A 13,123-nucleotide genomic window follows, 5' to 3' on the forward strand; every position below is an offset into this window, starting at 1 on the left:
AAAACTAGATGGACAGAGACATTGGGGTTTTTTTCACCTTCCTCTGCAGCATAGGGCGCTGATCACTTGCTAGGATCATCAGAGTATAGCTCACTAAATTAATTCCCTGACGTTGCAGAGGCCTCAGGCATTGGTGCATATTGGCTTCTCCTGTTCTCTGCCTGTGGCACATAATAGTCTAGTTTCCTGTAGGTCAGCGTTTTCCAAACTGTGTTCCACGGAACACTGGTGTTCCGCACAATGTAAATAGGTGTTTTGTGAATATCATGGTGTAAAAAGAACGCGGCACGCAAGCATGTTGACATCTACTCCTTTCGGGCACGTTTCAGTTAGTGACATTGTACCCCTTCTGCTCGAGGCTGCGCGAACTGCAGCGATATGCACACACCATTCTCTTTACTCCATCTTGAATATAATATATTCACTCAACACGTTCAAACCATGTGTGCGATAAGCACACTAAACTAGCTTCACTCGAAACAATATAAATATTTGTGACAAACGAAATTTGACAAAAATCAGTATTTGTAAATATTGTTACTAAACCTAATCACCATGGATTTGTGGCTTAAAGAAGGAACTTCAAAAGGAAAAGCAAGTTCTTCTGGTATTCCAACTGTGGCCGAAATAAACAAGCAAAATATTGTGACACTTCAAAGTGAGGATGAACAATCTCAGTCTTTTGTTGCTGAAAAATCTGTTAGTACTAGTGAGTTATCCAAGGTGAAAGAATTTTCACCGAAGTATATCAAAAAACAAGAAGAAGCAGGTGTTAAAAGACCAAAACAAATGTATGATGAAAGTTATTTGTCTTTCGGTTTTACGTGTGTTGGAAATAAAAATGTTCCTGATGCGCAGTGTGTCATGTGCAACAAAATACTAGCAAATAGTTCATTGGCTCCTGCTAAACTTCCTAGGCATTTGGAAACCAAGCATGCTGAATACAAAGACAAAGATATAAGTTTTTTCAAGAGGCAGCATGACTCACTTGGAAATTGTAAACTTTCAATGATTAAAATTGCTAAAGCAGACAACGAAAGTGCAACAGAGGCATCTTATCGAGTAAGTTACCATATAGCGCTTGCTGGAGAAGCTCACAGTGTTGGAGAAATGCTTATCAAGCCTTGCGCGAAAGATATTGTAACGTGCATGTTGAGCGAGCAGTCTGATAAAAAATTGATGCTGTACAGTTGTCAAATAATACTGTTACATGCTGTATTAAAGATCTTGCCAATGACATAGAAAAAGAGCTAGTGTGCCAACTGAAAATTTGCCACGAGTATTCATTGCAGCTAGATGAGTCCACTGACATTTCAGGACTTGCTGTGCTACTATAGATATAGATTTAATAATATTATTGAAGAGGACCTGCTCTTATGTGAATCTCTGCAAAGCTAAATGACTGGAGAAGAAATATTCAACTGCATCAACAATTTGATCAGAAAGCATGAAATTAGTTGGGGAAAATGTATTGATGTATGTACTGATGGTTCTCGGGCAATGATCGGGAAGATTAAAGGAGCTGTAACGCGAATCATAAGTGTGGCACCAGAAAGCACTAAGAGCCATTGTGTTCTACCCAGACAAGCACTTGCAGTTAAAAAAATACCAGCAGATCTGAAAATTGTGCTCCATGAAGCAGTACAAATTATCAATTTTGTCAAATCTCGACCACTTCAATCCAGATTATTTAAAATTTTGTGCAAGGAAATGGGTAGTCAGCACAAAACACTTCTTTTACATACGGAAGTGAGGTGGCTATCCAGAGGAAAAGTGCTTGTGAGGCTTTTTGAGCTTCGTAGTGAACTACTGGTATTCTTCACTTCAGATAATTCAGGTTGAAAATTTAATGACTGTCTGAGAAATTCCTTGTGGCTAATGAGACTTGCGTATCTTGCAGATATTTTTGCAAAATTAAATGAAATTAATCTGTTGCTGCAAGGAAAGAATGTGACCCATTTTTACAACAATGGATAAAATTTTGTCTTTAAAGAAGAAACTGGAATTCTGGGCATCTTCAGTGTATCATAAAATGTCAGGGTTGAAAGGGACCTCAGGAGGTCATCTAGTCCAACCCCCTGCACAAAGCAGGACCAATCCCCAATTTTTGCCCCAGATCCCTAAATGGCCCCCTCAAGGATTGAACTCACAACCCTGGGTTAAGCAGGCCAGTGCTCAAACCACTGAACTATCCCCCCCCGAATAACTTCGACTGCTTCCCTACACTATATGAATTTCTGACTGAAATAAATTCTACAGTCCATGAAGAAGTTTCCAGCACCATTTTACAGCACTTTCATCACTTGCAGGCCTCTTTATTAGAATATTTTCCTACAACTACTGATGATAATGCTTGGGTTCGAAATCAGTTTGTAATTACAGTCAAACCAGTCGGCTTTACTGCGCACAATTATGAAAGCCTAATTGACTTAATTTCTGATTCTGATTGGAAACAAAAGTTTAAAGATCTTCTGCTGAATAATTTTTGGAGCAGCCTAATAGAAGAGTACCCTAATGTGGCTAAATGTGCAGTTTGAGTGCTCCTTCCTTTTGCTACAACTTATTTGTGTGAGATGGGATTTTCATATTATACTGCAACAAAAACCAAATATAGGAATAGACTTGATGCTGCACCTCACATTGAGGATTCAACTTTCCAGCATTATTCCTAATATTAAGTGAATTTGTGGTAGAAAAACGCAGAAACACCAATCCCATTAAATCGAAATTTGTATTTCTGTTTATAAAAATAGATTTTCCTAGTAAAAATCTAATTTGTTTGGTGTTTGTGTATATATAAAAACAGTTTTTTAAAAGTAGAACACTGTTTTAAATTTTGACTCTTGCACTTGCTTTTTGTACTACTTTATATGCGCTTTCCAATTAGAAATTGTTAGTTCAAGTTATTTTAAATTTGTATTTTTGCTTTGTTTTATAAATAAAATATATTTGAGCATAAATAATGCAATTTTTTATTTGAAAACCAAACGACTACAAAATAATATTATAAGTGTTCCATAATAGGCTAAAAGTGTTCCTTGGCCAAAAAAGTTTGGGAAACACAGCTGTAGGCTGTAATATTTTGGTCTAATTCTGGTTGTTGGGCTTGGTACAGGGGTGACTAGGTGGTGGTTATTGGCCTGTGATGCACAGGAGGTCAGAGTAGATGATTTGATGGTTCTTTAGAAAAAAATCATACAAGTGCAAAGTGTTTAACAAACACTAATTAAGCTTCATAACATCTCTCTGAAGTATCAGGAGCATTTTGCAGACACATACTGAGGTATAGAGATGATGATGCTAACATTGTCAAAAGTGTACATTAAATTTGGGTGACTGAACTTTTAGGTGCTCTGCTTAAGATGCCTGGCATCTGACTTGTGGAGGTGCAGAGTCGTGAAACTCTTATTGAAGTGGATGAGAGTTGTGAGTTCTCCCCATCTTATAACAAGCGCCTAGGTGTCTCAAAATGGGCATGCTAGTTTAGTGGACACTTTTGAAAGTTTTGGCACAAGTGATTTGCTCAAGGTCAGACAGTGTTAGATCTGGGAATTGAGCCCAGGAATCCTCATTCCCATCCCCGTTCCCTGTTCTAACTTCTTTTCCCACCCTGGTTCCTAGAAATACCATTCTGCCATATAACTGTAACTATCATAATTACAAAGTACTTCACTTTATCATCACCACCTTGTTTCTTGATAAATGTTGTCTCTATGTCTCCCTTGCTGCACACAGGGAACTCCCAAAGATGTAAATGGGAGCTCTACGTATGGATCAAAAGCAGTCTGTGACTCTATATGCCACCATAGTTCAGTAGTCTTTCTCTCATATATCCCAATTTGAAAGACTTAATTCCTTACCCATGTTAAAAGAAAACTGCATCCAGCTGGTCAGTGCAAAAGCCTAAGGGCCAAATCATGGCCTTGCTAGTGCAGCAGCAAAAAGGTATAATACAAGGCTATCACATAGACTCATATCATGGGCAACAAGAGGGGAAGGAAGCTCCTCAAAGCTGCTGCTTCTCCTCCTCCTCACAGGTGACTGGAAGAGGTCAGGAACAGGGAAGAACCTTGATTACATGCTCAGCAGCATAGCTGTGCAATACATCAGAGAGCATAGGTTGCTCCAGATACAGATATAGATACAGCACACTTTACTCCCTCTTTGGAATAGTGGGCAAGCAAGTCCCTGACTCTCAGTCTTCTTCCCAAGCTGACTGGGGACAGCACAGCAATGCACTGCCCCTTAAGCTGATTTTCAGAAGTGCCAAGTACTCCACAATTCCCATTGAGGAAAAGCAGGCCACTAATTTAGGTGCTTAAATGGATTTAGGATCCTTGCTTTAGGCTCCTATTTGGAAAATTTTGGCCACAAACATTAAAACAACTCTTTCTAGTAGGTTAAATTAAATTAATCTCTTTTCTATATTCTAGTAATATGGTTCAAACTAAAATAGTTTAGTGTTTGTGATTGAAAACGGAATGTGTAATTTCTATTATAATTTGCATGCCATCCCATTTTCAGCATCGTATTATTAATATTCACAATCATCATAATATTTATTAAAGTGCCTAAAAATCAGACAAGAACAGGGCCCTGTACATATACAGTAGTAGTAGAAAGTCCCTGTATAACAGCTTACAATCTAAATAATTCTATTGCAAATTTTGATGGCTCTATAAAATAGTGGCTGATAATTGTGAAGTCATTATAACATTTTATCAAAATAATTGATACAATTAAAAAAGCTAAATTATTGTACTTTAGCAATAAGAACTTTGCTGTTTAATAGTTATATAAATTATTTAATGTTTAGCATAAAATGTGGATTTTTTCATAGAGCTTTTCATCCTGAATTTATTGCAAAGCATTCTCAGATAAATCATTTCAGGGCTGTGACTGCCCAGGCAACAAATTGAGCAACCAGTAGGTACTGCTCAGAATCACCATGCTTATCTAGCTTATATTTACATTGCACCTTTAGTCTTAGATGATCCGAAAGCACTTTACAAATATATCAAACTGGGCCTGATTTTCCACCCTGTTGAAATAAGTGGAACCACACCTGTGAAAAACTGTTATAAATATAATGGAGAATGAGACCAACAAACTCTAAAGTGTGGGATCATTCTACCTCGTCACATGTAGGTTGAATCAAAGCAGATATTTGAAAGTGCACAGGAACCCCATGGTATTAGTGTCCCTATAGATCCATGTCATTTGGATTAAGTCCAGACACGTCTAATTGACCTTTCTGAGATGGCTCCCTCAACAGGAACTAAAAGTTTTCTCATTCCTGATCAATCAGCCTTGCTGAGTGCTTGCTACTACTTCTGACAGTGTGTGGCTCCTATGCGCTTCAGCTCTAGGTGACTTTCCCGTTAAGCAAAAATAAGAGGATGCCAAGCATGTTTTCAGGCTCTATCACTATTCGACCTTTGGGTGGTTTGTGCCCCTAGTATTGTGGGCTTTGGGTGGTTAGTGCCCCTAGTATTGCTCTGGACATAACATTCTAGACCCAAAGCTAACGTAGGTTCTTTTACCTTCTCCCAGAATTGTTCTGTTTCTGAGTGATGATTCCAGCACTCATTATGATTTCCATTTGTTTTTCCAGCAGCGGCTTTCAGTGCTCACACTTGCACATTTGTTCACTGTGCGATCACAGTATCTACACTGTTAGAAAAGAAGCAAAAGTTAAGTAACAGTTTGTTAGGAAATCATTGTGCAGCATATAAAGCACCTTCACAAGGATCTGTAAAATTCCCCACAATTTTCATAATTTGTTTTCAGTGTCTGGTAATAAAGGTGTAATTTAGTAATGTTGTCACAGTATGATAACGTATGTTAAGAGAGCTATATCATCTATTTAAAAGAGAAGCCCCAAACATCATATCTAATAAAGTCCAGACAGGCTACAGCTTTGTATAAGAAATTGGGCGTAGAAAATGTATTCCTCCCCTGTAGAATCTACAAACTCATGAAGCTATTTAAGATAAGGATTTTTTTTAGAGTGTAATATGAATTCCACTGTTAAAGATGGTTATATAAGAATGCCCTCAGTATAGAAAGAAAGGATATATAAACTAGTTGTTCACATTTGGGTCATAGCAATAGGGTTAAACTGACTCATGGTTCAGAAACCAGCAGAAGTTTAAAATACTGAAAGTTCTGCAGAAAGAGCTATTTGTAACTAGCTTCTTCTGCATTTGTGATGGTTTGTCCTATTCTGTACACATGGAAAATAAACAAAATAGAACCGAAAACCCAAATTCAAGACAGCAAATTTAGAGGTATTTATTTACAGGTATACGTATGTGTGGGAAGGAGAGCATCGTATCCGTATTGGTAGTTGTGAAAACAGGTATTGCTGTATTTAGCCATTTAGGTGTTGATTCAGCAAAGCTCTTAAGCACGTTTAATTTCAGTGGTACTTAAGCATTTTAACACCCCTGAATTGAAACTGCATCTTTTAGAAGGAAATGTGTGTCTTATTTCGCTGTACTAGTTTTATTAATAGATCATTTTAGCACTGACTACTTATTTTTAAATGCCTTATTCTACAGTGCTTAGGGGACTCCTTCTGCTTCCATTGGAGTCAATAGCATTGACAGCTAGTGGGAGCAGGAATTAGATCCTCCATCCAAGTTTGTAATAGAACTCAAAGCTGTGTGCGCCTCTTTGACTTTAACAATCATTTTCAAGCAGCTTACTAAAGTTGCTAAGCACTCACAAATATTGCATTACTGCTAAAAAGTAAATGTTCCATATGGTGCATCGGGAAATTAGGTGCAGAGCTCCAATTTTCAATAATATAATTGGGTTTTTATCTAATTCCTGTACATTCCTAAAAACGTATTCCTAGCTGTAAGAAATCCTGTCCCCAATGTGCTAATAATCAAAGTGTTTCAGTGCCAGAGACATATGCCTTCAGCTGTATTGGCTTACAAAGCAAATGACATCCACTGGCTATTTATGATAATTACAGTTCTGAATTGCCGATGGCTACACCAAAGTAGATATTTTAGGCTCTGACTTGTATTTATGGATGCCTATCTTGGGTAATATCAAAATCCTGTCAATTAGCATCTCTAATATGTATGATATTAAGCATGGCTCTTTTGATCTGCAAGTCTAACTGCACTGCCACTGGCAATTTTTAAATTAAGATTGGATATTTTTCTAAAGGATGTGATCTAGTTCAAATAGGAATTAATTTAGAAAAGTTGTATGGCCTGTGTTATACAGGAGGTCAGACTAGGTGATCACAGTGGCTCCTTCTGGCCTTATACACTCTGAATCTGTGAAATTGGCTCACTCCGTTGGCATATTTGGAATTCTAATATTTTTTGTCAAGCCTCTTCTGAGTGTGAAAGAAACATGCTAAATCCTGACTATTCTGGCTGCTATTCTAGATGAGTGTTGTATTCTACTCTTCTCCTGGACTTCACTGTTATATAGTGCTTCATAAATATTTTGAAATAATTCTTACCCAACCTAAAAAAGTTTTTAAAATGTGAATTTCTTGTCTTTTCTTGGTGAAACTTTCTGCCATTACATAAATATACTCAAGTCCATTGATGTTACTGATAGTTATGCTGAAGCAACTGAGGGTAGAATTTGGGACTTGGAAACTACAATTTTCATTTTTGTTACAGTTAAAAAAAATCAAGCTGTTTCACTGGCTCATTGATAATCCAACACCGTATCATATGTAAATCCCAGTTTGGTACTTACCTTGGAACTTGTTTCTCCATTTGTGTGTTCCAGGAGCAACATTAAAGGAATTTTTTCCAACTTGCAAAAGGAAAGAGAGGGTTAACATTAACATGTGCCAATCCTGGAAAGCTCCCTGACACTGACTATAGAGTGCTCTGGGCACAACTAAGAAGCTGAATTGGGATTTTATTGAGGAAATGGTCATTTAGAATGAAAAGAAGCTTGAATTAGTGATAGTGGTATCTCAAAGGGTTTTGTTTGCAGTGGAAATCAACAGATTCTTATCTGAATTACCATAACTTCTTAAGATTGAAAGAGTAGATTGTAAATATTATAACAGGGTTTCTTGCAAGATTTCTACAAATTCCTGTTTCTGGTGAGTCAAAAAAGAGTAGCCAAGTTCTGATTCAGAACCTGAATGGGCAGTCATGAAAACTGAAACAATGAGATTGAAAGGATTAACCAAAGTGTTTCGCATTTCAGAAAGGGTTCTGGATGAAAGTTTGGATCGGCTTTTATTTTACTCCTACAAGTTCACCCAACTTATTGCAGCTAAGGAAGGGGTGGGTTATGGGTAAGGTGGCTCTAGTCCATCTTTCAGTTCCCCCAGTCCTGGGAACACTTAATGCGTAAGGGCTCCTCTAAGTTACACAAACTGTTGCAGTTCTTTCTGCTACCCTGCTATGCCCGCTCCATGCCTCCTACATCTGATGGGGGGCACAACTGAGGGTCTAGCCTAGTGTGTGTACATTTTATTCAGAGCAGAGTGGGGACTACCCCCGCTTCCAATAGAATATATAAATTGAATATGTAAGAAAATAAGAAAAATACATGATATAACTGTGACAGATATTATGGACACATGGAATATTCAAAGACTATTGTATCAACTTTATAAATGTAGGAATTGTATTCTGGCTCCTTGGGGAGTTACAGAGGTTACATGCAGGGATTAAGGTCACTACAAATCCCTCAGCAGCTAACAAGTCTGGAGGAGCCTCTCCCCACCCATTGAGGGTGAAATTGGATAGACTAGTTTGCACTGATTTAAGAGGCTAAAAGTGACCACCCTGACATAAAGGGACTTAGGTGTTGCAGTGCTGTGCATCACAATGCCTAACTTTTAGGTGCCTAGAAAATCACAGGAACAAGCCTGGGATCCACAAAGCCTGAGATAGGTGCCTAGGCTCCTCTACAATGAATGGGGAGAGATAGGTGCTAAGAACACAATCCACTAAAGCCAACATGCTAAGTGGGAAACCACTTTAATCAGTGGGAAATACCATGGACGGGGTGTGTGTGTGTGTGTGTGTGTGTCTCTAAACCCCACTCATCTTGTGGAGATAGGCACCCTCTCTTATAGCAATCCAGAGTAGGGAGTCCCTCTTCTGGAGTCAGATGGCAGTGGATATATCTACACTGCAAAAACAAGATGCGCGGCAGCAAATCTAAGAACACAAACTAATTTTTAGCCTTTATGGGGCTAAAAATACCAGTATAGAGGTTCAGGCTCTGAAAACCAAGGGGGTGGGGGTCTAGGAGTGCAGCTCCAGCCCAAACCTGCATCTCTACACACTAGTTTTAGTCCTGTAGTATAAGTTCTGCAAACGCAAGTCAGTTGACCCGGATTCTGAGGCTTGCTGCCAAGGGTCTTTTCTGCAGTGTAAACATACCCTTAACACCTAAGTCATTGCCTGGGGGTTAAGTGCCTAAGTCCTGGTGCCTGCCTCATTCCACACAAAGTTACCAGAGGAGGAGGAAGTGGTGCTCACCTTGTAACGGGAACTGCTTCAACAGGACAGAGTCAGGGAGCCCTTGCTCAGAATATCACATAGCTTGATGGTTAAAACACTCTCCTGAGAGGTGGGAGATTCCTGTCTAAATCTTTTTTCTGTCAGTAAAAGGGGCAACTTGAACCTGAGTTTACCATGTCTCAGGTGAGTGCTCAAACCAGTGGACAAAGTAGACATCAGCTCCACTACCTCCTCCTCCTCCTCCTCCAGCAGAGATATTTTTGAATGGGACCCAATCTGGTAGGCAGCCTCTAAGCATGCTTACCAAATTGGACCTTGCATACAAGATAGGTTAATGAACATCTATTTTTCCCCTGGTTCCTGGATCACTTTGGGGCTTAGATGGAAGATAGGCATCTGGATGCCTAGAGGGAGGAAACAGTGCGCATACCCAGAGGCAGAAACATAGGTGCCTAAGGAACTTGTACCGTAGAGACTTAGGCACTGAGTGAATCTAGATAGCTACAGAGTTAGGCAGGAGTTTTGTGGATCACAATGGAGCCTAATACAGGGACTTAGACACTTCAACCCCAGAGTTAGGTGCCTCAGTACTTTTGTGGATCTAGACTAACATCTCTCCCAACTGATCCAAGAATTGACCAAGGGGACAAACTCTGTGGGCAGGATCTGAAGTACTTTTTCCCATCAGGATCTCCATGTGGAACATGGATGATTGCCTAATAAGCTAAACCTGCATGTAAGCTGTTGATTGTTTTTAAGATATGCTTTCTTTGAAATGCTTTTGTTCTGAATAAATAATACTTTGTGTTTATGACGGCTAGTTGGTCACTGGCTACCCCTGTCATTGCTTCTAGGAAAACAGGACTGTAGATGCTAAACTAAAGTCAGACTTGCTAATGTGATTACAGTGAATTGCAAGAGGAATTGCAGCCTAAATTCCCATGTCTAGAAAGAGAGATGTAAGACTCTGCCTCAAGAAAGATGATGGCGAGAGGCCTGAGTGGAGGCCACAAAGGGATCAGTTACTTCAAGAACTGTGATGATAACTTGTGCTATTGGATGACTCTTTAAGAGATGCCGTGTTGCCATGACAAAATTAAGAAACAGGATACAAAAGGTGATAGTATTTGGAAGCTAGTGGTATTGGAAGACACTGTCTTTTTTTATTGTTTAACCAGGAAATAGCCTCTTGAGGTGTTTTATCCTTTGTTTCAAGAATGTCCTTGAAAAGTGTTTATTCAGTGCAGAGGCAAATATTTACAAGGGAAAAACTCCTGGTTCCTAAGTACAGATATAAAAAGTCTGTAAAAACATATTACGCACATATCTGTGAGCTTGATAAGAATATAGGGCCTGATCCAGCAAAACATACCTACCACTTTTGGGGCTAGATAAGCTCAGACAACACCTGACCTGTCTGAGTGAATGATTAGCTAGACATGAAAAGGCAGAACAAAGACTAAAAGCAAAACTTTGCCATGAGGACTTGTGGAGTATACAATGTGGGAGTGAGGAGGATGGAGAATACTTATTCAAAAGAGCTCTCCATTTCCAGAGCTCTTCTGACCATTTTGCCTTTCTAGGGTTTATACAGTCCATGCAAGTTTAGAGCCAGAATAACTCTACTGCATTTCCTCAAGAAAGGGAAAGAATAAGGGTGAAATCCTAGTCCCACTGAAGTCAGTATCAAAACTCCCATTTTTGTGGTGGACCCCTGTCTAAATCACCTCTCTATTCTAACATGCAGGGAAGTATGGGCTGCTCCAAACCTCCCCTCTCTGATGGTCTCCAAATGCCAGTATAGTAATGCTGAGCTCCTTTATTAGAGGGCACACAGTTAATTAAGAGAGTGATAGTAGACAAAGACTTTAGTAAACTGGTGCAGCTTCCTGAAAGAGAGAGGAGCAATAAAACTAAAGTACTCTTTGAGTTGCTTTTAACTAGTTTGGCTAATCCAGGTATTTTACCTCCTTGGGATAGGGTAGTTATAATTGCAGCTAATAGAATGGGAGAGGGCTCTATGCAGGAAGAAGGGTATCTAAGCTATTGGTATGGGGAGGTAGGATCAGATCAGGATTCTCGATTGGAGTCTGTTGTGATCTGATGTGCCACCTGCTGCTTGGACCCCACAAGCTTCTACTCCTTCTCCAGGATGCAGTACAGACATGTCCATGTCCATGTAACATTCCTAATTACAGATTTCAGACTACTTCCTCAGGCAGGATCCTGAAGCTGGGAAGCAGGTTACATCATGAAATGAGTCCATATTTAAGGAAGAATCACCATGGAACCAACAGCAGATTGGTGCAGAGAAGTATGTGTGCAGAGAAGACTGCTCTCTGCCTGCTTGAGGTGTGTTTGTGCAAGTGGCTTAGTGTGTGGGCAAAAAGGAAAAAATGGCTTCTGTTGATTTAAGAAGAAGGAGAGGGAGAAAGTAAGAGGAGGGGTGGAAGCAGGGTTCATCCTGACAGGAAGAGAGGAGGAAAGAGGGATTAGAAGAGTTGTCTCTGAATTTGTTCCTCAGTCAAAAGCAGGAGTCTATTTGTCCTCAGTGAAAGAGCCCATGGGTCTAGAACTCTGTGGGGTTCAAGGGAAGCAATGCTTCCTTATCACAACCAGGGTTCAGTTGCCACCAAGAGGAACTGGGAGGCTGAACCCTCCAAGAAGTCCCATCCTAGTAGGCCTGAGTGATGAGCTTTCTGTGATTCCTTGATTGGCTGGCATATAAACCAGGAAGCCATTGCTGGGAGTTGTTTGAGCAATGCACACCTCTGGTGTACTTTTTCTTTAGACCCTGCTTGCTGCTATTCACTGAGACTCGCCTTGATCCCAGACTCCCAGTTCTTAATCTAGACTCAGCTCTGGTGACTCTGATCCTGGTTTACTGTCTCCAGTTTAATACCATTGGTGAAAGATCCTGGACAGGCCTCACCCCAATTCTGGCCTCATGCTGTCAGTTTGGTAATGGACTCTGACTTTGTGGTTTTGACCTAGTCTTGCCATAGAGTGATCTCTGATCTTTGGCACCAATACGGAGAGGTTAATTCCATGCCCACAGGCCACCCGTGACCTGGCCCGAACACTCAGTGCTGTAAAGGTTAACATTATTCCCATCACTTGATTTAAGTACTCCAGAATCTTTTGTGATCTTTTGAGGTGTAGGACAGTTTAACTTTTTCTTACTGTAGATAGAAATCCCAAACACAGCTTCCTGAGTGAAGTTTAAAAGGCAACAAAAGACTGACTGCTACTTACCAAACTGGTTATAACTTTCTGCAAAGAAGTATACCAATGGCATACCCTGTGGTAGTTTTCCAGTACAGTACTGCCCAAATCAATATTACAATATATATATAATTAAGAAATGAAAGAGTCATTTCTAATAATATTTAGCTAAGAAATCCTCATTTTCTTTCAGTGTTCCAGTCTGTTAGTCATAAAAGCCAAACATTCAAATTGTCCTTTATATTGACTCCAGCCATCTGTGACTGACAGGATTGTCACTCTGCTGTGGTATCTTTAAGGGGGAAACAGTTTAGAGGAGAGAAAATCAATAACTCTCTCCCTTCCAAAAAAAAGCCCTTAAAGTTCATATTTCATGGGGAGATTTTTAATGCAAAAGTGCTTGTGCTTTCTTTCCCCTTTTTAACAGT

At 39.6% G+C, this 13,123-nt stretch overlaps 1 pseudogene; it reads left to right on the forward strand.

Annotated features, from left to right (window-relative positions):
• The first annotated feature begins 555 nt into the window (after window positions 1-555).
• On the forward strand, window positions 556-1,977 carry LOC119856295 (annotated as a pseudogene).
• The last annotated feature ends 11,146 nt before the right edge of the window (window positions 1,978-13,123 follow it).

This window comes from Dermochelys coriacea, chromosome 5 (assembly GCF_009764565.3).
Source record: "Dermochelys coriacea isolate rDerCor1 chromosome 5, rDerCor1.pri.v4, whole genome shotgun sequence".
In the NCBI taxonomy this organism is placed as follows: domain Eukaryota; kingdom Metazoa; phylum Chordata; order Testudines; family Dermochelyidae; genus Dermochelys; species Dermochelys coriacea.